The sequence below is a fragment of the Schistocerca cancellata genome, chromosome 6 (assembly GCF_023864275.1).
Source record: "Schistocerca cancellata isolate TAMUIC-IGC-003103 chromosome 6, iqSchCanc2.1, whole genome shotgun sequence".
NCBI lineage: Eukaryota > Metazoa > Arthropoda > Insecta > Orthoptera > Acrididae > Schistocerca > Schistocerca cancellata.
Window position 1 is genome coordinate 369793654 of NC_064631.1, and position 25929 is coordinate 369819582.

Genomic DNA, 25929 nt, shown 5'->3' on the forward strand with positions numbered 1-25929 from the left:
TTTGCATTGTGATACCTAGGTATTTGGCTGAATTGTTAGATTTGATTAATTTGTCATGTAACTGTAGTTTAACGTATTCCTTTAGCATTCCTGTGGATTACCTCCCACTTTTCATAATTTTGGTCTGTTGCCAATTTTCGCACTATACTTCAGACATCTTTTACAAATCGTTTTGCTATTTGCTACACTCTGAGCGCTGGCCAAGACATGGGAAAAATTTTGTGTCTTATATCGTTATTGCGGAAATCACATTTCAGCTGAAATTTGATTTTTATTACCAGTAACAAAATGTTTTAAGCAGTAAATGTGTGGGGAAGTGAGTGTACGGCTTCCAAGAGCTATAAAGAGACCTCTACAATCTGTGCGGTTTGTAGCCTGTAGATGTAGTTGTAGGATCCTTTTCCGAAAACTAAAAGTTCATACTACTATACTCCGTTCATCGGAAGAATAAACTTCATGTTAACATTATACTATGTATTCTTCCGCGATTCCTGGAACGTCATTTCTGTTCATGTGTAGCAGAAGCCAAGCTGTCTCGAGTACAGTCAAGTGCGATAATGAGGACACGTTGTATGCTGTGCATTAGCCGTACATCGACACAGCGATGATATGGGACAACAGCTTTACCCGTACATGTAACTTGGAAAGCACTGCCCAGCCACGCGGTCCAAGTAACCTGCAGTGATTTGAACAGTTGAAGCTAAGACGTAAAAAGAGACACGTAGTGAACAATATAGCCTTGAATGTCCATTCAGCTTTTGAACAGAAGGAAAGGCAATACGCTTCTTAGGTGAGCTGGTGGAAAACATAATATGCGCTCGATCTTAGCTAACGCAGTAATATAATTAAAAACGAAAGTGCTGAAAAGTCATGACTTTAAGAGGAGTAATTTTTCTGCAGGAGTTAGGTGCGACGTAAGAACGCACTGCTTGGATTTCACCATGTAGTTGCATATTGAAGCCACTGAAGGTATTACAGACAGTCGTTTTGATAATCTCTGAACTTCTTCCATATCAGTACTGCTATCTTGATAACTAGGCGATCAGCAACAGAATCCCAAGCCACCAAAAAGTCCACATTTCCTCCTCCTCTTTTATGACGTCGTTCGGCAGTGTTGCGTCACAAAGCTTCGTGCATTAGTTCCAGTAAGGCTGGAAGCTTAAATGTCGTGTTACTTCTCGTGACAAATCTCTTAACTTGGCTCCATGTCTATTCCATTGAGTTCAGAGTGCAGTGTTAAGGTGACAACTGTAAAATTTGTGCAGTGTGCTTCATGCCTTGAAAATTGTTTTCTGTGTTTCTACGATATTTATCACTTTGGCTCGTGTGAAACCACATTTGTCCTATAAAACAATGGTCATTTTTCTCCAAAAAATTTGATTGTGTAATGTTTCCTTAACTTCAAAGTCGTTAACAATTTTTATAATATACCGATTTGTGTGAGTGTGTGTAATTAGAAACTAGACGACTTTTTCTTGGAAAAAAAAAAGATTTAGGTATTCAAACCGAACAAAAACAAATTGTGGATCATAATGGTTGCGAACTTTCGCCCACCAGCCCGCCCGATTCTCAATCTACGACACTACCCACTATCTGTCAAGCCACGAATACATCCCAAATACCGTCCCTAATATTTATTACATTTTTTTTTTAAATACGTCAAAGCTCATTTTTCTCTGTAATGTTGTGAAAAACATTAAGAACAACTTGTTTCCAACCATTAACGGTGTTCCGTGCGCGTGTTTCACTACGAAGCAGTTTCATCCATTTTCGCGGTACTTCTGAACAACGAGACAATCAGAGCACTAGAGCAGCACTTAACAGAGACTCTGATTGTACACGATTTTTGAAATGAAAATTAAATACCTAAAGTATGATTAAGAAAAAATTTCATGGCTGTTAATACATCAGATTGTCTAATAGTGTCATTTACTGTGATATAGTAATAAGGTATCTAATACATAAGCTCGACCTACTTCTAAGAGCAGAACAACACCAGTGTGCGAGAGCTGCGGCTACTGACCAATCATCGCGTTTGTGTTTGTTTACATCAGGTTTATTCTTATGGTGAACGGAGTGTACTGCTGCTATTAGTATTACTTCTTCCCAACACAGAGGGTCTACATAAAGTCCGTGAACACTTTCAATTACTTATTGCACAGGAACCAAACGTTGTACAGATATCATACACATGCCATTTTGAAGAGAAACCCTGAAAGTTTTTTTCATGTATACTGCCACAGCGCAGTTTGGTAATTTTCCGACAGTCAGTGCTAGTCACAAACAAGGCGAGTTGAGGTGCGGAGTGAGCTTTGTGTGTGTTGGAGTTCCACGTGGAGTTCCTACTTGGACATGTTGCAGCAATAGCTGATGCCTCAAATGCAATTGGACTCTCCGTTCATCTTTCAGCAGGATGGGACTCCACTCCATTTTGACCGTGAAGTTCGTGGGTACCTGAATATGGAGCTTCGAGCATCGATGGATCTGCCGCGCTATGGAAGGGGACAGCTGTTTCATTAAATGTCCTCCCCCATCACCAGACCTCACTCCATGTGATTTTTTTCTGGGGGACACATTAAAGATCTGGTGTACGTACTGTTGAAAGGTGCAGAGTAAGCAAAATACAATATTTACTGTGTGTGCTTAAAAAAAAAAGAATAGTGCTTAACATCTAAGAGTTATTATAAAAATAAAATATATCTGTAAGGTAGGTTGGCATAGCAACATATCAAGTGTGTATAGTTTATAGTTTTTTTTTTTTTTTTTTTTTTTTTTTACTTTGTGTCTATGTATGTGTGTTATTACATTCACATAAAGTTACAATAAAATTAAGAAAAATCACAGCAGGTTATGGGCTCAGAGCAATAAGAAAATAGAAAAGCTAAAAAAATAGAAGGCATGAATAAGGAAGAAAAACAGTTAAAGATGTTTCAAGAAAATGAAGAATTTTGTGATATACAAGTGATTAAAGATAGTAGTACATTCAATCTGTGGGATGTTGAAATTAGAATATTATTTAATATGCAAGACCTGTGTGATATTGTGGATGGAACTGAAACACTGGAAAATTGCAAAACTTTAGAAAAAAAAAAAAAATTGCAGAAAATGGACAGCAAGGCAAAACATTTTATAATGAGAGCAGTTGATAAAAAGATAAAGCCACATGTACTGTGTTGTAAAACTTCCAAGGCAATGTATGATAAACTTAAAGCAATTTATAAAAAAGATGCGTCTCAAAGAACTCAGCATTTGCTTCAAGAATTTTATAGTTTCAGGTATGGTACGATAAAACCAGAGACAAAGCTAGTAATATAAGTGCACTACAGAATATAGTATTTGAACTGCATCGTCTCCAGTCAGAAAAGATGACAGATATTATAATCATACCCAAGTTATTGTCTATTTTGCCAAAAGAATTCAAACACTTTTCTCCAGCATGGGATTCGTCACCTGGTGGCGAGAAGACTATGGAAAATCTAATTGCAAGGCTTATAAAAGAAGAGAAACGACTGAAAAACAATAATCAAGAAGGGAGTATTGCCTTGATGTTGAGTTAAAAAAAAAAAAAAAAAAAAAAAAAAAAAAAAAAAAAAGAGATTTAATTTGTAAATATTGTGGTGGTCGTGGACATTTAGCAAGAGAATGCAAGAAGAAAGAACACTGTTCTATATGCAAGAGGAATAATCACAAAGAAGAAGAATGTTACTTTAAAAATAAAAATAAAATTCAACAACCAAAATTGAGATCTTTCAAGCCCTGTCCTCATTGCAAAAAGACTAACCACAAGGAAGAAGATTGTTATTTTAAGAACAAAGACAGCGAAAGAATATCATTTTGCACTTTTGAAGACATAGAAGAAGATCTAGTCACTTAAGAAAACAAGAAACAAGACATTGATGAAAAGAAGATGGAAGACACTGCACATATTGCATATAAATGTAACAAAGAAAAGATTTCACTGGAAGCCAATGAGAAAGAAGATATGGTCATGGTTGTTGATAGTGCATCTACAGAACATTTGTGTAATGAAGTGGACAAGTTAACAAATGTGAGACATTATGATAGTATTGTAAAAGTTACCAAACAAGGTGGATCAATGAAAATAGTTGCAACAGGAAACTTTGTAGGAGATAACTGTATTCTAAAAGATGTTATGTATGTTCCTGAACTGAGCAGAAATCTGATGTTTGTAAATGCAATCACTGAAAAAAGTTTTACAGTTGTATTTACTAAACATTCTGTTCAAATCTATGAAGGTGAAAAACCTGTTTTGAAAGGAGAAAAAACCAAGAAATGGGTTTTATGAAGTGAACATTAAATCAGGAATGCAATCACTATTGACACAAGAAGAAAAACAAGACTGGCATAAGAAACTAGGTCATCCAGGCATAAGCTGTTCTTCAAAGATCAAGAGAATGTGTGGAGGAGTTCCGAATAGTTTATGCTCAGCAGTAGAATTGTGCGAAGCTTGTGTGAGAGCTAAATTAACAAGAAAACCATTGTGCTGTTTGAGGCTTTCCCGGCGCTGCATCTGCTTGATAGGTTCTCAGGAATTACTCCGGATAATATTGTAAAAGCCGCACAATATTTCAGCGAGACAACTGCCCGCCATCTTCAGGTGCTACTGTCGAGTCTCTGAGGAGCTCATCAATTTATATGTTGGCTTTCTAGAACAGCGCAGGCACCAGTGGGGGCATAACGGCATCAAAGGCCAATCATAGATGGCGTCGAATACCAGAGCCTTCTGCTGGAGGAACGGGTCACGGTCTGCGGAAGCGCGCCAAGGTGCAGGAAATCCGGCTGGGAGCGACTGACCCCAGTTGCTAATCTTCTTCTGATGATTCCTTAGTGCCGCCAAGTATGGCTCCCAAGCCTTTGCTCAGGTGAAACCCCATGTCTCTGTTTATTAGGTCACTGCTTATATGTATTTCGACCGCCTCTGTGATGATGGAGTCCCAGTATGTTGAAGCATATGAGAGGATCTTGGTTTCTTCATAGTTCATGCCGTGTCCCGTGTCAAGGCAGTGTTCAGCAACTGCAGATTTCTCTGGCTGACCCATGTTCATCGCATCTGCCTTTAACCGTACAACACGTCTGGCCAATATAAGACTTCCCAGTGGCACAGGATTTTATATATTCCTGGTCTCCTCAGGCTGAGGTTGTCTCTAACAGAGCCCAGCATTGATTACACTCGTGCTGGAGGCTAGAAGAAAAACCAACCCCATGGTGTTCTCTGCTTCTTCAGGCTGTTCTTGAGATTTGGAGCATGCTGGTCAAAATGAATTTCAGATCTGCTTCTCGGAGTACCCATTCTGGGCAAACACAGAGTGGAGATGGCTAAGCTCTGCCGATAAGCTGTCCTGATCTGAGATGGCTCTAGCCCTACACACTTGCGTCCATAATACATCGCTGCGCTGTAAGCGATGATGACAGCTCGTAGCTTGTAAATACAAGTCTGTGTGCATAGGCTTCTGGAAACACACTGTGACCCAAGGACCCATCCCCTTTTCTACGAACCAAAACATCCAGAAACGGGAGCTCACCATCTTTCTCTACCTCCATGGTGAAACAGATGCTTGGATGGAGGGAGTTCAGATGTTCCTGAAAAGAAGGAAGCATTGTTGTCCCATGCAGCCATACTGTAGGCCCCAGTCGCCTACGGTGGACTGGATGGCCAAGCGGTGACCTCTCCAGTTGTCAGGATGCTAGGAAATGACTGTGGATGCATCAGAAACGCCAAAGAAACATTATTAATTCATAACACCTTTATTCTTGCTGAGTACAATGTGGCTTGGTGATATCAACGACCTTCCCCAAGTCCTCGCTGACTCGTAGTGATGACACCAGATGCGGGCCGCACAGTCTTGCTAGTGCAGCGCCGCGTGCTGTGACATAGCGGAGGAATGTCGTTACTTCGGTCGCGCGTGGCTGGCGGCACCCGTCTGGGCGGCTGACTCGGCTGCGGACAGCAAGCTGCTGCATGTGGAGGCTCTGGGTTGGAGTCCCGACGCTGTCGGCATGAGAGGCGTTCTCGTAGCGTGGAGTGTACTCTATCCCACCCCGTCTTCTTCCCTGCACCTCCTGGTGGCTCGTCCACGGTGGACGGGCGGAACGGGCTGCAGTCCCCCAGTGTCGTCAGCTCACCCGGTTGTGACGGCAGATGCACAGGGCCTAGGCTCTGCACGATCTTGACGACGGCTCACTGATGTGGTCAGCATTGGCGGCAAGTGAGTCTGCCGTGATGTCTGCTAATCCTGGGTTGATGATTGATAGTGGCAGCAAAGAGGACTAGAGCTGGTACTGTCCCCTCATGTCTGCTGCTGGATGGGCTGCCCTTACTGCAACATCTCCTTAATAAAGATTAACATGTCGATCACCGAGCTGAGTGCTACACGGCGACCCAGTACACATCTAACTGCAAGTCTAACTGCGAGTGCCTTGTTGCTATCAAAGCTGGTGTATTTAAAGGCAGCACGAGCGACGTCCTGACATCATGCTTGTTTGTAATGAATGCATTCGTTCCACTTATACTGCTGACTCATCAGTCGTACTCACCCCTTAGGTGTTCTTGCGACAGAGTTACGTGTTGTTACGACAGACTTATGCGAAGTTGTGAAATGCAGTACAGCTAACGTTACACCTCTGTCTTACACTCTATGAAAGTCTTCATCTAACACAAACCCGCGTGCTAAGCAATTCACTCTCGCCTGTTGTGTGTAACCAGGCCCCTGCGTGATGACACATTCCGTTATATGTGCAATCCTCCTACCTCTTGGCTAACATACTGCCTCCTGCGTGCTCTCAGCATAGGAAACGAAACTTTCACAATATTCCACGTTTCCAACTCTTCACTATACCGCAACACTACAATACCACAAACGTATCATCTACATATCTCCAAAAACATTTGGGTTTCAAAACCAATGTCTGAAGTGCTTTGTCCTCAAAATCTTCCATAAAAAGATTAGCTACTATGGTACACAGAGGGCTACCCATAGCAACACCGTCAGTCTGCTCAAAATACTGGTCATAGAATAAAAAGTAAGTCGAGGTAAGCATGTGTTTGAAAAGGACAAAGCACTTCAGACGGCAGTTTTGAAACCTAAATGTTTTTGGAGATATGGAGATGATACATTTGTGGTATGACCGCATGGAACAGCAATGCTTCCTTCTTTTCTGGAACATCTGAACTCCCTCCATCCAAGCATCTGTTTCACCATGGAGGTAGAGAAAGATGGTGAGCTCCTGTTTCTGGATGTTTTGGTTCGTAGAAAAGGAGATGGGTCCTTGGGTCACAGTGTGTTCCGGAAGCCTACGCACACAGACTTGTATTTACAAGCTACGAGCTGTCATCATCCCTCACTGCGCAACGGTGTATTAGGACACTAGTGCATAGGGCTAGAGCCATCTCAGATCAGGACAGCTAATCGGCAGAGCTTAGCCATCTCTGCTCTGTGTTTGCCCAGAACGGGTACTCTGAAGCAGATCCGGAATGCATTTCGACCAGCATGCTCCAAACTTCAAGAACAACCTGAAGAAGCAAAGAACACCATGGGGTTGGTTTTTCTACTGTATGTCGGTGGTGTGTCTTTTAAGATGGGCAGAATTTTCAAGAAATACTGGATTAAATGTGTTTTGCAGCCTCCAGTAAGAGTGCAATCAATGCTGGGCTCTGTTAAAGACAACCTTGGCCTGAGGAGACCAGGAATATATAAAATCCCGTGCCACTGTGGGAAGTCTTATATTGACCAGACATGTTGTACGGTTAAAGACAGATGTGACGAACATAAACATCACATGAGGTTGGGTCAGCCAGAGAAATCTGTGGTTGCTGAACACTGCCTTGACTCTGGACACTGCATGAACTATGAAGAAACCAAGATCCTCTCATATGCTTCCACATACTGGGACTCCATCATCAAAGAGGTGGTCGAAATACGTATAAGCAGTGGTCTAATAAACAGAGACACGGGGTTTCACCTGAGCAAAGCCTGGAAGCCAGCCTTGGTGGCACAAAAGAATCATCAGCCGCAGATTAGCAACTGCACCGAGTCAATGCAGATGGGAAACCTTAGCGCAGATGATTAAATCGCCCTCCAATGGGGTCTGTCGCTCCCGGCCGCATTTCCCACACCGCAGCGTGCTTCCGCAGACTGCGACCCATTCTTACAGCAGAGGGCTCTGGTATTTGACGCCGTCTACAATTGGCCTTCGATGACGTTATGCCCCCGCTGGCGCCAATATCTAAATTGGCGAGCTTCTCAGCGACACGACAGTAGCACCTGAAGATGGAGGGCAGTTGTCTCGCCGAAATATTGTGCAGCTTTTACAATATTATCTGGCGTAAATCCCAGGAACCTATAAAGAAGAAGACCATTTTCTACTGTGAGAGAAAGAGCAACAAGACTTCTTGAAATCGTACCTACTGATATCTGTGGAGAGAGAGAACCCCCAACATTTAATGGATATAGGTACTACACGACAGTGTTAGATGATTTCACTCATTTCTGTGTAACCTACTTGTTAAGTCAGAGGCTGAAAGATTCATAAGAAAATATGTGTTAGAAAGTGAAAATAAGTTCAATACAAAAGTGTGAAAAGTAAGATGTGATAAAGGTGGTGAATACACCAGCCGTGAGTTTAAGAATTGGTGTGAAGGGAAAGGAATTGTGCTAACTGTAGTATTCCTTATAGCCCTCAGCTCAATGGAAAAGCAGAGAGACTAAATATGACAATAATTAACAAGGCAAGAGCTATGATATTTGATAGCAAGCTAAAGAAAGAGCTATGGGGAGAGGCAGTGCTCACAGCTGCAAATTTAATCAATAGAAGCCCAACTATCAATTAAAGTGCCACACCTGCAGAGATGTGGTTTGGGAAAAGATCAGATCTGTCAAGACTTCAAATTTTTGGATCAAGAGTTTTTGCCAAAAATTTAGGCTATTTGAAGAAACTAGATGCAAGAAGTAATGCATACATTTTTGTTGGTTATGCACCAAATGGCTACAGACTGTTTGATGCAGAAAGAAGAAATATTGTTGTGTCAAGAGATGTTGATTTTGAGCAGAAAGTGACAAAAGAAATTCTACAGAAAAATCTTGTTATTGATGAACTATCAAATGGTACTAGCTATGAAGAAAATAAAATAGAAGACCATGAAAACCAAGGAGAAGTAAATCAAGACATAATAACATGCAATGAAGAGACAGGAAACTACAACTTAAGGAAAAGAACTAATTTGAAAAACCTGTAAAATATAATGATTATGGAACAGCTTTACGTACCTATGAAGAATGTATGAGTGGTTCAGCCAAAGAAAATTGGTTAAAAGCAATTGAAGAAGAAAAGAGATCTCTTCAACAGAATGAAACATGGTAGTTGGTTAGTCCAGAGGAAGCAAAAGGGAAAGAAATCTTAACAACCAAATGGGTCTTTAAAGTCAAAGATGATGGATGATATAAAGCCAGACTAGTTATCAGAGGTTGTCAACAAGAAAAGGATATAGATTTCAAGGAATTATTCAGCCCAGTAGTAGATATATGTTCATTGAGACTGTTGTTTGAGCTGGCAGCAGAGAAAAGTTTCCGTATGAGAGTGTTTGATGTCAAAACAGAATTCTCTATGGGAAACTGGATGAAGAAATTTTTATGAAGATACCTGAAGGATACAAAGAAGCTGGCAAAATCTGTGTTTTGAAGAAAGCTCTGTATGAACTTAAACAAGCCCCATCCAGATGGAATAAAACTTTGACAGATTTTCTAAAATCAGATGGACTAATTCAATTGAAATTGGATCAGTGCATATTTAAAGATGCAAATGAAGAAATGTACATGGCTATACATGTTGATGGTGGAATTATAATAGGAAAAGTACTTAGGGATACAAATAATGAAGACAGAGGAAGGAATATTTTTACACCAAGAACAGTATGCAAAGAAAAGTACTAGAAAAATTCAATATGACTGATTGTAAGGCCATGAAGACTCCATTAGTCCCAGAGGGAAAGACAAATGAAGAAAATCAAGAAAATGAACACATTGAATTTGCATATCGTGAAGCCATAGGAAGACTTCTTTATTTGTCATGAAAAACCAGACCAGATCTTTGATTTACAGTAAATTATGAGAGCCGCTTCACAGAAGACCCCAAGAAAAGGGATTACAAAAATGTAAAAAGAACTCTTAGATATCTACAAGGTTCCAAGAATTATGGTCCTTTCTATAAGAAAAAAGAAAGTGAAGAAGATGACAGTATTCATCTAAATTTTTATTGTGATTCAGATTATGCACAAGATTTAAGAGACAGAAAAAGAACATGTGCATACAGAGTTCTTTATAATGGTGCTCCCATTAGTTGTTGTTCCAAGAAGCAAAGTGTGATAGGTACTTCATCAACTGAAGCAGAATACATTTCAGCAGCAGAATGCACCAAAGAAATAAAACACATCAATACCCTAATACAAGAGTTAACCAGAAGAAAAGTGAAAATCATTCTTCATGTAGGCAATCAAAGTGATATCCAAGTGATCAGATCAGGACAGTTGGTTAGATGAAGCAAACATATAGATGTAAAATTTCACTATGTTAGCGAACAATACAGAGAAGGTTTGTTTGAGATAAAATATTGTAATACAGAAGAACAATTAGCAGACATACTGACAAAAGCTCTACAAAGATTGAAGTTTGAGAAATACTATTATGAAACAATTACCATGACTGTGTGATAACTAAATTTGGGAAGCTTGCGATTTAGAGTCATTAAAAACAAACATTGTATTTTAAGGGGGATGTTGAAAGGTGCAGAGCAAGTAAAATACAATGTTTACTGTGTGCACTTAAAAATAAAAATAAAATAAAATAAAAAAAAGAATAGTGCTTAACATCTAAGAGTTTATATAAAAATAAAATAACTGTAAGGTAGGTTGACATAGCAACATATCAAGTGTGTATAGTGTTTTTTACTTTGTGTCTATGCATGTGTGTTATTACATTCACATAAAGTTACAATAAAATTAAGATAAAAATCACAGCATGTACTGCCTCTATCAGGTGATGTAGCAGAGCTCCAGGAGAGAATGCAGGAAGTGACTGCCACAGTCGATGATGCCATTTTGGGATGGGTATGGCAAGAATTTGATTACTGTAGGGACCTATGCTGGGTCACTCATGGTTCGCATATCAAATGTTTGTAAAAAAAAAACTTTCAATGTTTCTCTTCAAAATGCAATATATGTGACATCTGTACAATGTTTAGTTCTTGTTCAATAAATAAATAAATAAATAAAGTTTTCCAGTACCTTATGTACGCCCTGTATATTTTTTCTTATGTGTTTCATTAGTAAAAATACTGAGTCGTACAACATAAATAGTGAATATCATGAATACAACATAAGGAAGAAGCACAAGTTCTACGGTGATAGTAAAAACCTGGCAATTGTGCAGAAGGGTGTGCAATACACTGGCATAAAAGTTTATAATGCTCTTCCGTCGGTACTGAATGTAAGTTTAATAACTATTCCGTGTGAACGGGGCCACTGAGGCAATTTCTTCTATAAAGGTCCTTAGTCACAATGAAAAACCCTCCAAAAATTATACATTAATATGTAATGTAATGCTGAACGATTGTATAAATACTCATGTAACATACATGGTTCTTTTAAGTGAGGTCCTCTTTTATTTTTTATTTACTGTGTCTACTAAATGGTGGAAACTGCCACCTTACCACGTAAACCTAATCTAATATTTGTTATGTTTTTTATTTTTTATATTACTACCTATATATTGGTTTGCTTGTAAGGATCACACATCGTCATGTAAAAAAAAAGAAAAGAAAGAATTCACATGCTCTATATCCATATCAGCTTACCACAGACAGGTCAGTGGAGTAAGAAACAAAATAAAACAAAAGTAAGCCAACACTCTTCTGTTGCAGGGGGACCACACCTGCTCATAAATTTATGCTATATGGAGAACTTGGCTAGATAGAAGAGGGAACACCAGATAGCCAAACATTTAGAAAACAAATAGTGTTTTTGCTGCTGGTTGGGTCAGGCATGAGCCATTTATCTTAGCATAGTTTCCAGGCAGAGGTTGATGCAGTGGCAAGAATATAGAATGGTAATCAGAGGGTCCTGCCCCCATGAACCATGGACCTCACCGTTGGTGGGAAGGCTTGCGTGCCTCAGCGATACAGATGGCCGTACCGTAGGTGCAACCACAATGGAGGGGTATCTGTTGAGAGGCCAGACAAACGAGTGGTTCCTGAAGAGGGGCAGCAGCCTTTTCAGTAGTTGCAGGGGCAACAGTCTGGATGATTGACTGATGTGGCCTTGCAACACTAACCAAAACGGCCTTGCTGTGCTGGTACTGCGAATGGCTGAAAGCAAGGGGAAACTACAGCCGTAATTGTTCCCGAGGGCATGCAGCTTTACTGTATGGTTAAATGATGATGGCGTCCTCTTGGGTAAAATATTCCGGAGGTAAAATAGTGCCCCATTTGGATCTCCGGGCGGGGACTATTCAAGAGGACGTCATTATCAAGAGAAAGAAAACTGGCGTTCTACAGATCGGAGCGTGCAATGTCAGATCCCTTAATCGGGCACGTAGGTTAGAAAATTTGAAAAGGGAAATGGATAGATTCAAGTTAGATATAGTGGGAATTAGTGAAGTTCGGTGGCAGGAGGAACAAGACTTTTAGTCAGGTGAATACAGGGTTATCAATACAAAATCAAATAGGGGTAATGCAGGAGTAGGTTTAATAATGAATAAAAAAAAATAGGAGTGTGGGTAAGCTACTACCAACAGCATAGTGAACGCATTATTGTGGCCAAGATAGACACGAAGCCCATGCCTACTACAGTAGTACAAGTTTATATGCCAACTAGCTCTGCAGATGATGAAGAAATTGAAGGAATGTATGACAAGATAAAGGAAATTATTCAGGTAGTGAAGGGAGACAAAAATTTAATAGTCATGGGTGACTGGAACTCGAGAGTAGGAAAAGGGAGAGAAGGAAACATAGTGGGTGAATATGGATTGGGGCTAAGAAATGAAAGAGGAAGCCGTCTGGTAGAATTTTGCACAGAGCATAACTTAATCACAGCTAACACTTGGTTCAAGAATCATAAAAGAAGGTTGTATACATGGAAGATTCCTGGAGATACTAGAAGGTATCAGACAGATTATATAATGGTAAGACAGAGATTTAGGAACCAGATTTTAAATTGTAAGACATTTCCAGTGGCAGATGTGGACTCTGACCACAATCTATTGGTTATGAACTGTAGATTAAAACTGAAGAAACTGCAAAAAGGTGGGAATTTAAGGAGATGGGACCTGGATAAACTGACTAAACCAGAGGTTGTACAGAGTTTCAGGGAGAGCATAAGGCATCAATTGACAGGAATGGGGGAAAGAAACACAGTAGAAGAGGAATGGGTAGCTCTGAGGGATGAAGTAGTGAAGGCAGCAGAGGATCAAGTAGGTAAAAAGACGAGGGCTAGTAGAAATCCTTGGGTAACAGAAGAAATATTGAACTTAATTGATGAAAGGAGAAAATATAAAAACGCAGTAAATGAAGCAGGCAAAAAGGAATACAAACGTTTCAAAAATGAGATCGACAGGAAGTGCAAAATGGCTAAGCAGGGATGGCTAGAGGACAAATGTAAGGATGTAGAGGCTTATCTCACTAGGGGTAAGATAGATACTGCCTACAGGAAAATTAGAGAGACATTTCGAGAAAAGAGAGCCACTTGTATGAATATCAAGAGCGCTGATGGAAACGCAGTTCAAAGCAAAGAAGGGAGAGCAGAAAGGTGGAAGGAGTATATAGAGGCTCTATACAAGGGCGATGTACTTGAGGACAATATTATGGAAATGGAAGAGGATGTATATGAAGATGAAATGGGAGATATGACACTGCGTGAAGAGTTTGACAGAGCACTGAAAGACCTGAGTCGAAACAAGGCCCCGGGAGTAGACAACATTCCATTGGAACTACTGACAGCCTTGGGAGAGCCATTCCTGACAAAACTCTACCATCTGGTGAGCAAGATGTATGAAACAGGCGAAATACCCTCAGACTTCAGGAAGAATGTAATAATTCCAATCCCAAAGAAAGCGGGTGTTGACAGATGTGAAAATTACCGAACAATCAGTTTAATAAGCCACAGCTGCAAAATTCTAACGCGAATTCTTTACAGACGAATGGAAAAACTGGTAGAAGCCGACCTCGGCGAAAGTCAGTTTGGATTCCGTAGAAATATTGGAACACTTGAGGCAATACTGACCATACGACTTATCTTAGAAAATAGATTAAGGAAAGGCAAACCTGCATTTCTAACATTTGTAGACTTAGAGAAAGCTTTTGACAATGTTGACTGGAATACTCTCTTTCAAATTCTAAAGGTGGCAGGGGTAAAATACAGGGAGCGAAAGGCTATTTACAATTTGTACAGAAACCAGATGGCAGTTATAAGAGTCGAGGGACATGGAAGGGAAGCAGCGGTTGGGAAGGGAGTGAGACAGGGTTGTAGCCTCTCCCCAATATTATGCAATCTGTATATTGAGCAAGCAGTAAAGGAAACAAAAGAAAAATTCGGAGTAGGTATTAAAGTCCATGGAGGAGAAATAAAAACGTTGAGGTTCGGCGATGACATTGTAATTCTGTCAGAGACAGCAAAGGACTTGGAAGAGCAGTTGAACGGAATGGACAGTGTCTTGAAAGGAGGATATAAGATGAACATCAACAAAAGCAAAATGAGGATAATGGAATGTAGTCTAATTAAGTCGGGTGATGCTGAGGGAATTAGATTAGGAAATGAGACACTTTAAGTAGTAAAGGAGTTTTGCTATTTGGGGAGTAAAATAACTGATGATGGTCAAAGTAGAGAGGATATAAAATGTAGACTGGCAATGGCAAGGAAAGTGTTTCTGAAGAAGAGAAATTTGTTAACATCGAGTATAGATTTAAGTGTCAGGAAGTCGTTTCTGAAAGTATTTGTATGGAGTGTAGCCATGTATGGAAGTGAAGCATGGACGATAAATAGTTTGGACAAGAAGAGAATAGAAGCTTTCGAAATGTGGTGCTACAGAAGAATGCTGAAAATTAGATGGGTAGATCACATAACTAATGAGGAGGTATTGAATAGAATTGGGGAGAAGAGGAGTTTGTGGCACAACTTGACAAGAGGAAGGCACCAGTTGGTAGGACATGTTCTGAGGCATCAAGGGATCACAAATTTAGCATTGGAGGGCAGCGTGGAGGGTAAAAATTGTAGAGGGAGACCAAGAGATGAATACACTAAGCAGATTCAGAAGGATGTAGGCTACAGTAGGTACTGGGAGATGAAGAGGCTTGCACAGGATAGAGTAGCATGGAGAGCTGCATCAAACCAGTCTCAGGACTGAAGACAACAACAACACGAACAACAACAATCAGAGGGTTGTGGGATGAGTCTCTAAGCAGTTTTTTTAAAATTTGTATTTTAAATTTTTATTTTTCTTATAGTGCAAATAACCTGAAATAATGCTCAAAACATTGTATATACTAATATTTTCATAAAAGACATGAAAAGGAAAGGAAAAGATAACTTGGAATTTGAAATAAGTTTCTAGGAAGGGATTGTAAGTCGTGCATGAGAATTTCATGTTTAAAATTAAATACTTTTGTTATTTTACAGTTGATGGAGTACATGTGCTGTGGCAATACTCGTAAAAATGGGAAGCAGTAATATTCTCAGAATCTCCCACGAGTTATAAATGCCGCATTTGTATGCTTGTAGGGTTACTTAAAGTGTGTATGGAACAACAGATTTGGTTTTTATTCATAAAAGGTGCTCAGTCATCTTACATCATTTCACCAAATAGTAGTGTTGTACGATGGAATGTAATTCGATGCAATCTTCTTGGGGTGTGATTTCTTTCTTTCTCTCAATGAGATAAGAACAGTTTTTAAACTGTTTGTTCAATGTCTTTAGTGGAGTACATTTTTTTTTTTTGGGGGGGGGGGGGGGCATTTTTATATTGCTCGATGGCAGCCCTCCTCCACCTTGAAAGATCTGGTGTCTTTAATGAAAATGCTAATAAATTCAGTTATTGAGAATTATTTCATTTCATTTGGAGTGTAAATAACATAAAAATTAACAATAAAGTTTATGAATAGGGATTTGACCCCTTGACCCTCAGATTACTGTTACATGTTCTTCTTTCCTCTGTGCCCACTACTGCCAGGAAGCTATGTCAACATAAATGATTCACAGCTTGCCCAACCCACACTGAAAACAGTTTTTTTTTCAAGCACTTGGCTTTTAGGGGCTCCCACTTCTGTCACTTTTCTTTCTGACCAAGCCCTGCATAAATTATAAATCTGAATGAAATTGGTGGTTAAGAGTAAGCACAGTCTTCTTGATAATGTCTTGCAGGGTTTTTCGGTGGATATCATTACAAAAGCCACACTGAGAGGCAATTAACAATGGTTAGTACTTGAACTTGCATTCAGGAGGACGATGATTCAAACCATTGTCTGGCCATCCAGATTTAGGTTTTCTGTGATTTCCCTAAGTCACTCCAGGCAAATACTGGATGGTTCCCTTGGAAGGGCATGACTGATTTCCTTCCCCATCCCTGAGACAATTGGAACTTGTGCGTCATCTCTAATGACCTTGATGTCGATGGGATGTTAAACCCAATCGTCCTCCCTTCCTTCCTCCCTTACTCACAGATACAGGGCATGTTTACACTGAGGTGACAAAAGTCATGGGATAGCGATATGTGCATGTGCAGGTTGTGGTAGTATCTTGTACACAAGGTATAAAAGGACAATGCATTAACGGAGGTGTCATTTGTACTCAAGTGATTCATGTGAAAAGGTTTCCGTTGTGATTATGGCTGCACCATGGCAATTAACACATTTGAACATGGGACATCCCATTTCAGAAACCAGTAGGGAATTCAATATTCTGATATCTACAGTGTCAAGAAAGTGCCAAGAATACCAGATTTCAGGCATTACCTCTCATCATGGACATCACAATGCCGACAGCCTTCACTTAACAACAGAGGGCAGTGGCATTTGTGTAAAGTTATCAGTGCTAACAGGCAAGCAACCCTATGGAAAATAAGCACAGAAATCAATGTGAGATGGTATCCGTTCGGGCAGTGCAGAGAAATTTAGTGCTAATGGTCTGTGGTAGCAGACAATAAAGCAAGTGCCTTTGCTAAAGCACAACATTGCTTGCAACGCCTCTCCTGGGCTCGTGACTATCTGTTGAACTGTAGATGATTAAAGAACCATGGCCTGGTCAGATGAGTCCCAATTTCAGTTGGTAAGAGCTGATAGAAGGGTTTGAGTGTGGTGCAGATCCCATGAAGTCGTGGACACAAATTGTCCACAAGGTGCTGTGCAAGCTGGAGGTGGCTCCATAATGGTGTTGGCTATGATTACATGAAATAGTGTTGTTCACTGGCTGCAGTCACATCTGTTATCTTTCTCGCAAACACCTCTGTAATCTAGTCTGACAAACTTAAGCTTTCAGCTCTAGAAAATCTACTGTTGATAATTAGTTGGCAAGGGGACAGCGAATTAGTTCTTCTTAATATCTCATCAATATTCTTGAAACATTTATGCTTTGTTTCGCAGATCAGTTGCCACACACAGTGAAAAGGTAGTAGTTTTTTCTTAGTGGTGTACTTCAACTGCTGTCTGCACTCAGTACATTTTCAGTATGTTGGATCTGCCAGTTACCAGTTATAAATATTGCTGATGACAGTTGTAATGTATCATATTATTATTTTTTACTTTTCTTTTCTCTCTCATTCTTTTCTTTTTATCCATGTTTTATGGGAAGGAGAGGGAAAGATGAAAGAATGTGGGTTTTAAGGTAGAGGGTAAGGAGTCATTCCAATCCTGGGAGCGGAAAGACTTACCTTAGGGGGAAAAAAGGACAGGTATACACTCGCACACAAACACACACATCCATCCGCACATCTACAGACACAAGTAGACATATATGTCTTCAAACTCTCATGTGCACCTCTCTGTATTTAAAGCCTACAAGTCTCAAAAGACACATCCCAATAATTAGAACTACAAGTAGTTTAAGCAAATGTCAGACATTAACACCTATTGATGTATAACATCTGACTCTTAGGCCATGCAGCAAAGTTCTATTTAACATAAAAGTGGTACATTTGTTTTGGGTCCCTATTGACACTGCTGGCGGCCCCATTACTCCAAGCCATCCACTACAAGGCCAACACAGAGTGCCAAAACATACATATAGCCTTGTATGGCAATAAACACTGTGCATGACACAACTCCTCACTGCTGCCTTTGTTGATACAGAGCACACATCCTGTGCACAAACAAAGACCATGTTGCACATCTGCTCCTTTCTTATACACCATTTAACAAATATCTGCTATCATGGTCACCTTTACCCGGAACAGATATCAATAGTAGACCAGGGTATTTGATAAAACACTCTGTTACACAACACTTCTTGGGGTGACAAGTTCAGTGGGGCACCTAGGGTGCCCAAGTACAAGATTTGTGCACAGTGTGTATCACAAATAGTAGTGAAAACTGATTTGGAAGAAAGTGCATAAGGGAAAAGGGGGCAGGGAGGGAGTCAGTCACCAAATGATAAGACATTTGTGTGGAAAAATGTTCTCAAACAGATGCTGTATCCCCAGATAAATGACTCAGTATTCCAACATAGACTATTTTCTCAAAGAGGTGGTTTGCTTGTCCCCAGTTTTATAGATGGGTGTTACAATATTATATTTAAGTTTGTCACAAAATATACCCTGTGACACTGACTTGTTTCAGAGATAGTTAAAGGTAATCCTATCAAGACAGCACAAGATTTTAAAATGCTGCCAGATTCAACATCATAGCAAGCAGAATTACTACATATTAGTGACCTGATGACTTTTGTAATCTTTTTTAGAGGCCATATTTTCCACAGAAGTAAATCTAATGCATTTGCATTTGGTTGCTTATTAGTGGATGGAATGTTTGTTGCAAAAGTAAGGAAGCAATTATCAAATTTAATGATCACCGTGCATTATCTCCTCCACACATTTTTGCTGGAGACTCAGTGTTGTTAGCATTCCAATTTTTATTTAATACATCCCACATATCTTTCATTGTGTTTTGCTTTTCAGTTATCTATAGTATTTTCTATTTTCTAATATTTACACTATTGGTATGATGTTAATTCTTGATTGTAGACTGTCCTCTGATTTGGGTAGAACTCAATAAAATGCTCTGTTTTGGACACCAACAATTCTAGGTGCTTTGATTAGGGATACCTGACCAAAAATTAATATTAAAATCTCCACAACAGTGATTATTCAGTCAGGTGTGTATAACCTTATTGAAACTGTCTCTAACTGCTTTATAAAGCATAAGGTATTTCTATACAAGATGGTCTATACAAGGGCAATATCATGGATATGGAAGAGGATGTAGATGAAGATGAAATGGAAGATATGATACTGCGTGATGAATTTGACAGAGCACAGAAAGACCTAATTCGAAAAAACCTAGGAATAGGTAATATTCCATTAGATCTACAGTAGCCTTGGGAGAGCCAGCCCTGACAAAATTCTGCCATCCGATGAGCAAGATGTATGAGATAGTCCAAATACCTTCAGACTTACAGGAAAAATATAATAATTCCACTCCCAAAGAAAGCAGGTGTTGACAGGTGTAAAAATTACTGAACTGTCAGTTCAATAAGTCATGGTTGCAAAATACTGACGTGAATTCTTTACAGACAAATGGAAGAACTGGTAGAGGCTGACCTCAGGGAAGATCATTTTGGATTCTGTAGAAATGTTGTAACATGTGAGGCAATATTGACCCTATGACTTATATTAGAATATAGGTTAAAGAAAGAAACCTACATTTGTGGCATTTGTAGACTTGGAGAAAGCTTTTGACAATGTCGACTGGAATACTTTCTTTCAAATTCTAAAGGTGGCAGGTGTAAACTACAGGGAGCAAAAGGCTATTTACAGTTGGTACAGAAACCAGATGACAGTTATAAGTGTCAAGGAGCATGAAAGGGAAGCAGTGGTTGGGAAGGGAGTGAGACAGGGTTGTAGCCTACCCCTGATGTTATTCAGTCTGTATATTGAGCAAGCAGTAAAGGAAACAAAATAAAAATTTGGAGTAGGAAGTAAAATCCATGGAGAAGAAATACAAACTTTGAAATTTGCCGACAACATTGTACTTCTGTTAGAGACAGCAAAGGACCTGGAAGAGCGGTTGAACGGAATTGACAGTGTATTGAAAGGAGGATATAAGATGAACATCAACAAAAGCAAAATGAGGATAATGGAATGTAATCAAATTAAATCAGGGGATGCTGAAGGAATTAGATTAGGAAATGGAACATTTAAAGTAGTAAATGAGTTTTGTTATTTGGCGAGCAAAATGGTCAAAGTAAAGAGGATATAAAATGTAGACTGGCGATGGCATGGAAAGAGTTTCTGAAGAAGAGAAATCTGTTAACATTGTGTATAGATTTAAGTGTTAGGAAGTCTTTTCTGAAAGTATTTGCATTGTGTATAGATTTAAGTGTTAGGAAGTCTTTTCTGAAAGTATTTGCATGGAGTGTAGCTATGTATGAAAGTGAAATATGGGTGATAAACGGTGCAGACAAGAAGAGAATAGAAACTTTCGAGATGTGCTACAGAAGAATGCAGAGGAATAAATGGGTAGATCCCGTAGTTAATGAGGAGGTGCTGAATAGAATTGGGGAGAACAGGAATTTGTGGCACAACTTGACTAGAAGAAGGGATCGGTTAGTAGGACACATTCTGAGGCATCAAGTAATCACCATTTAGTACTGGAAGGAAACGTGGAGAGTAAAAATCAGAGTGAGACCAAGAGATGAATACACTAAGCAGATTCATAAGGATGTAGGTTGTAGTAGTTATTCGGAGATAAAGAAGCTTGCACAGGATAGAGTAGCATGGAGAGCTGCATCAAACCAGTCTCTGGACTGAAGACCACAACAACAACAAGATATTTCTCCTGGTGCTCTGTAAACTGTAAATACTTTAAGCATGTCTGTTTCCTTATCCAATATGGTGGCACAGCATTAAAAGAGTTGTACAGCTCAATATTCATCATCCTGAAGGGTCTGGGACTTCACTCACTTTTAATACATAAATTATATACACTTTCTATTCTTCCAATCTACACAAAAAGTATTGTGAAAGTAGTCTATAATAAAATACTGACTTATTTATTGTAAGTTGAAGCCTTTCAGTTTAACTTTTATAAATGACTCCTTGCAGAAACAGTATGTATGGTCCCACAAATGTAGTCCTCAATGAGATAAACAACAAAAACTATTCATTCATTCATTCAGTCAGTCATTCATCCATTCATCACATCTTTTGGATCCCATTAAGAAGAATTTTCATGCAAGTAGAAGAAGTCAAGGTATGTCCAGAAAAAAGAAGTAAATCATAGAAATTTAATCTGTACACTCTGTTAACAAAAAAGCTAAGGCTACCACTATACAGCTTATTGCTATTCATGCTTATGCCAGCTAACAAGCTGTAAAATTACCCACTTGATATTTTACATGACCTTGCTCAAGCCTTTGATTGTATGGATCACAAAATTCTACTTGGCAAACTTAAGTGTATAAGGGGTGTTCAAAAACAAATGAGCTGGAGGCATAATTACAGAAACCAGTACCTGTATGTTAGAAGTATTGACCTTGGCTGTCGAGACACTTGTCTCACTGTGACACAAGGCAGTGAATGGCTGTCTCATAAAATTCACAGTGCTGCAATGTTAAACAGTTTCACACATACAGCTGGACATTGTCGTCTGAGGTGAATCGTTATGCTGACGTTCTTCTTTGCCTAACATGGCCCCTCTTCTGACTCACTTCCTGCAGTGCAGGACAACAGGGAATGGCCAGTGTTAATCACAAACCTTGACTATCCTTCGCCAAACGATTAAATCAAAACTACCAGGCAGTCTCACCTGTGGGGTCATTGTGCTCTATGACAATGCAAAGCCTCATATGGCCAACACAGTTGTGGCACTCCTGCAGAAATTCAAATTGGAGGTTCTCTGCCACCCTCCATACAGTCAGGATCTCTCTCCCTGTGATTATGTCATTTTTGGTCCCTGGCTCTGAGGGGTAAACGATCCACCTCGGACGATGATGTCCAGCTGTATGTGTGGAACTGGTTAACATCACAGCCCTGGGAATTTTTTGTCATCAGTCTACCGACTGGTTTGATGCGGCCCGCCACGAATTCCTTTCCTGTGCTAACCTCTTCATCTCATAGTAGCACTTGCAACCTACGTCCTCAATTATTTGCTTGACATATTCCAATCTCTGCCTTCCTCTACAGGTTTTGCCCTCTACAGCTCCCTCTAGTACCATGGAAGTCATTCCCTCATGTCTTAGAAGATGTCCTATCATCCTGTCCCTTCTCCTTATCACTGTTTTCCACATATTCCTTTCCTCTCCGATTCTGCGTAGAACCTCCTCATTCCTTACCTTATCAGTCCACCCAATTTTCAACATTCGTCTATAGCACCACATCTCAAATGCTTCAATTCTCTTCTGTTCCAGTTTTCCCATAGTCCATGTTTCACTACCATACAATGCTGTACTCCAGACGTACATCCTCAGAAATTTCTTCCTCAAATTAAGGCCGGTATTTAATATTAGTAGACTTCTCTTGGCCAGAAATGCCTTTTTTGCCATAGCGAGTCTGCTTTTGATGTCCTCCTTGCTCCATCCGTCATTCGTTATTTTACTGCCTAGGTAGCAGAATTCCTTAACTTCATTGACTTCGTGACCATCAATCCTGATGTTAAGTTTCTCGCTGTTCTCATTTCTACTACATCTCATTACCTTCGTCTTTCTCCGATTTACTCTCAAACCATACTGTGTACTCATTAGACTGTTCATTCCATTCAGCAGATCATTTAATTCTTCTTCACTTTCACTCAGGATAGCAATGTCATCAGTGAATCGTATCATTGATAGCCTTTCACCTTGTATTTTAATTCCACTCCTGAACATTTCTTTTATTTCCATCATTGCTTCCTCGATGTACAGATTGAAGAGTAGGGGCGAAAGGCTACAGCCTTGTCTTACACCCTTCTTAATACGAGCACTTCGTTCTTGATCGTCCACTCTTATTATTCCCTCTTGGTTGTTGTACATATTGTATATGACCAGTCTCTCCCTATAGCTTACCCCTACATTTTTCAGAATCTCGAACAGCTTGCATCATTTTATATTGTCGAACGCTTTTTCCAGGTCGACAAATCCTATGAAAGTGTCTTGATTTTTCTTTAGCCTTGCTTGCATTATTAGTTGTAACGTCAGAATTGCCTCTCTCGTCCCTTTACTTTTCCTAAAGCCAAACTGATCGTCACCTAGCGCATTCTCAATTTTCTTTTCCATTCTTCTGTATATTAGTCTTGTAAGCAGCTTCGATGCATGAGCTGTTAAGCTGATTGTGCGATAATTCTCGCACTTGTCAGCTCTTGCCATCTTCGGAATTGTGTGGATGATGCTTTTCCGAAAGTCAGATGGTATATCGCCAGACTCATATATTCTACACACCAACGTGAATAATCGTTTTGTTGCCACTTCCCCCAATGATTTTAGAAATTCTGATGGAATGTTATCTATCCCTTCTGCCTTATTTCACCGTAAGTCCTCCAAAGCTCTTTTAAATTCCGATTCTAATACTGGATCCCCTATCTCTTCTAAATCGACTCCTGTTTCTTCTTCTATCACATCAGACCAATCTTCACCCTCATAGAGGCTTTCAATGTATTCCTGTATGCTGAGTCTGTCCTTCCGACAATCATATCTTTTTCGGTGTCTTCACATTTTTCCTGCAGCCATTTCGTCTTAGCTTCCCTGCACTTCCTATTTATTTCATTCCTCAGTGACTTGTATTTCTGTGTTCCTGATTTTCCCGGAACATGTTTGTACTTCCTCCTTTCATCAATCAACTGAAGTATTTCTTCAGTTACCCATGGTTTCTTCGCAGCTACCTTCTTTGTACCTATGTTTTCCTTCCCAACTTCTGTGATGGCCCTTTTTAGAGATGTCCATTCCTCTTCAACTGTACTGCCTACTGCGCTATTCCTTATTGCTGTATCTATAGCGTTAGATAACTTCAAACGTATCTCATCATTCCTTAGTACTTCCGTATACCACTTCTTTGGGTATTAATTCTTCCTGACTAATGTCTTGAACTTCAGCCTACTCTTCATCACTACTATATTGTGATCTGAGTCTATATCTGCTCCTGGGTACGCCTTACAATCCAGTATCTGATTTCAGAATCTCTGTCTGACCATGATGTAATCGAATTGAAATCTTCCCATATCTCCCGGCCTTTTCCAAGTATACCTCCTCCTCTTGTGATTCTTGAACAGGGTATTCGCTATTACTAGCTGAAACTTCTTACAGAACTCAATTAGTCTTTCTCCTCTTTCATTCCTTGTCCCAAGCCCATATTCTCCTGTAACCTTTTCTTCTACTCCTTCCCCTACAACTGCATTCCAGTCGCCCATGACTATTAGATTTTCGTCCCCCTTTACATACTGCATTACCCTTTCAATATCCTCATACACTTTCTCTATCTGTTCATCTTCAGCTTGCGACGTCGGCATGTATACCTGAACTATCGTTGTCGGTGTTGGTCTGCTGTCGATTCTGATTAGAACAACCCGGTCACTGAACTGTTCACAGTAACACACCCTCTGCCCTACCTTCCTATTCATAACGAATTCTACACCTGTTATACCATTTTCTGCTGCTGTTGATATTACCCAATACTCATCTGACCAGAAATCCTTGTCTTCCTTCCACTTCACTTCACTGACCCCTACTATATCTAGATTGAGCCTTTGCATTTCCCTTTTCAGATTTTCTAGTTTCCCTACCAGGTTCAAGCTTCTGACATTCCACGCCCCGACTCGTAGAACGTTATCCTTTCGTTGATTATTCAATCTTTTTCTCATGGTAACCTTCCCCTTGGCAGTCCCCTCCCGGAGATCCGAATGGAGGACTATTCCGGAATCTTTTGCCAATGGAGAGATCATCATGACACTTCTTCAATTACAGGCCACATGTCCTGTGGATACACGTTATGTGGGAATTTTATGAGAGGGCTATTCACTGCTGTGTGTCACAGTGGGACAAGTGTCTCAACAGCCAGGGTCAATACTTCTAACATACAGGTACTCGTTTCTGTAATTATGCCTCTGGCCTGTTTCTTTTTGAACACTCCTTATAATTAATGTTATCCCTCTTGCGTGGGTGGATTTTCCCTTCATAACAGAAAGCCAAACGTCACAACAGGCTTTGTCTCGGGTGTGAAACAAACTTCAGATTATGAAACATAGCATGTACGAGGCTTGTCTGTAAAATAAAGTTCCCTTGGCACTACAGTCCTGAAAAGTGCTGTTATGGTGGATCCCACGATTCTGTAGTGCTCCTTGGTTCCCCCACTCCAAACCCCTCCCTAGCAAGCTGCCTGTGAGGCTCAGTCTCGGCTTGGCAGCCGTACGTGATGGATCTCCCCTCACTTAACCGGCCAGGTGTGAGCTGCGCTCAGTGATCCATTTCTTGTCTGCAAAAATCATTGCGCCAGCAGAAATTCATTCCTAGCTATGTGAAATCTATGGAGACAAGTGTATGAGCATACAATATGTGCACAAATGGTGCAGAGAGTTCAAGAACGGGCGTACTGATGTCCATGATGAGGAGCGTTCCGGACGGCCATTGTTTCTGACGAAACAATCACAAAACTGGAGGCAGCGGTGCTCTCAGACCGAAGAGTGACTGTTCGTGAGCTCTCCGAAATGATCCCTGGTGTCAGCAAAACCTCTATTGACAAGATTTTGATGGACCAT

The 25929-nt window shown here is 40.0% G+C and overlaps 1 long non-coding RNA gene across 1 annotated transcript in view; it reads left to right on the forward strand.

Annotated features, from left to right (window-relative positions):
- The first annotated feature begins 734 nt into the window (after positions 1–734).
- LOC126191318 (uncharacterized) overlaps positions 735–25929 on the forward strand; it is a 64836-nt gene continuing 39641 nt past the window's right edge. The window contains exon 1 of the long non-coding RNA XR_007538338.1: positions 735–790. This is a non-coding gene — a long non-coding RNA (uncharacterized LOC126191318). The remainder of the gene's footprint in view (positions 791–25929) is intronic.